This window comes from Geospiza fortis, unplaced genomic scaffold (genome assembly GCF_000277835.1).
Source record: "Geospiza fortis unplaced genomic scaffold, GeoFor_1.0 scaffold5, whole genome shotgun sequence".
NCBI lineage: Eukaryota > Metazoa > Chordata > Aves > Passeriformes > Thraupidae > Geospiza > Geospiza fortis.
The window spans coordinates 1,856,210-1,857,252 of NW_005054421.1; positions in this window are offsets into that span (position 1 = coordinate 1,856,210).

Here is a 1,043-nt window from a genome sequence, read left to right on the forward strand (position 1 = left end):
CCACCAGGCAGTGAGAGAGCAGGGCATGAGTGCAGACTGTCAGTGAAGGTGCTGTGCAAGCCTTGTGCAGGGGCTCTTCTTGGAAGGAGGACCCAGAAGGGAAGGTGTGGCTTGAGCAATTTTAGTCTGCACAGTGAGGAAAACAGGATTACTCCTGCTCTTCCCCCTGCAGATGAGTTTTGAACCCTCCACTTGTTCTGACACTGTCCCAGGCCAGGAGCAGACAGAACACAGCACCATGCTGAGATCAGGTGGTGAAATGTCCTTTCTGTGTCCCTGCATTGCTCCTGCAGGGCACCTGAACACCAGATTCATGTGCAAAGAAAGAATTTACTTTCTCAGTAGGATCATTCTTGATATTAACACAGAAAGTCACAATAATATAAATTTCAGCTGTCCCTCGTTACCTCCTCACACACCTTGGAACTCTTCAGGATCTTCTCAAAGTTCTCCTTTGAAAGACAAGAAAACCATGATTTATTACTGTTTTCACCAGGTTGTGGCACATGCAGAGCTCTTACTGAGATCATCCCCCTCTATCCCCATAAAGCAGCAGAAAAGAGCCTGTGTCTTTCCATTTGCTTCATTCTTTTCATTTGCTTCATGAGCAACATTTTGGAAATGATCAGGACTTGTGCAGCTGGGAGATGGCTAAAGCAGTGCTGAGAAGGGCCATGGGTCTCTTTGCAGCCACAGCAGCCATGGAAAGCAGACCTGCCACAGATACTGGCAGCCATGGGCAAACCTTCTTGCAGAGGAAATGGAGATGTGCTGGGAGGCTCCCAGGAGAGCAAAAGAATGCTTCCAGACAGGCAGGTGGAGCAGCCTGCTGGCTCCATCAACCTGATGGACTTGGCAGCCTCCCCTGCTCCAGCTGGCCAGCATGCTGGAGCCTGCAAAGCTGCAGGCACAGTTACTGAGTTATTGGGAGAAAACAGATACCTGCATAACCTTATACACAGCAACACACACATATATAAATATAAATATATATATGCACCCAGATACATTTGTACATCTCATGGAGTGAGATTTGCAGGATA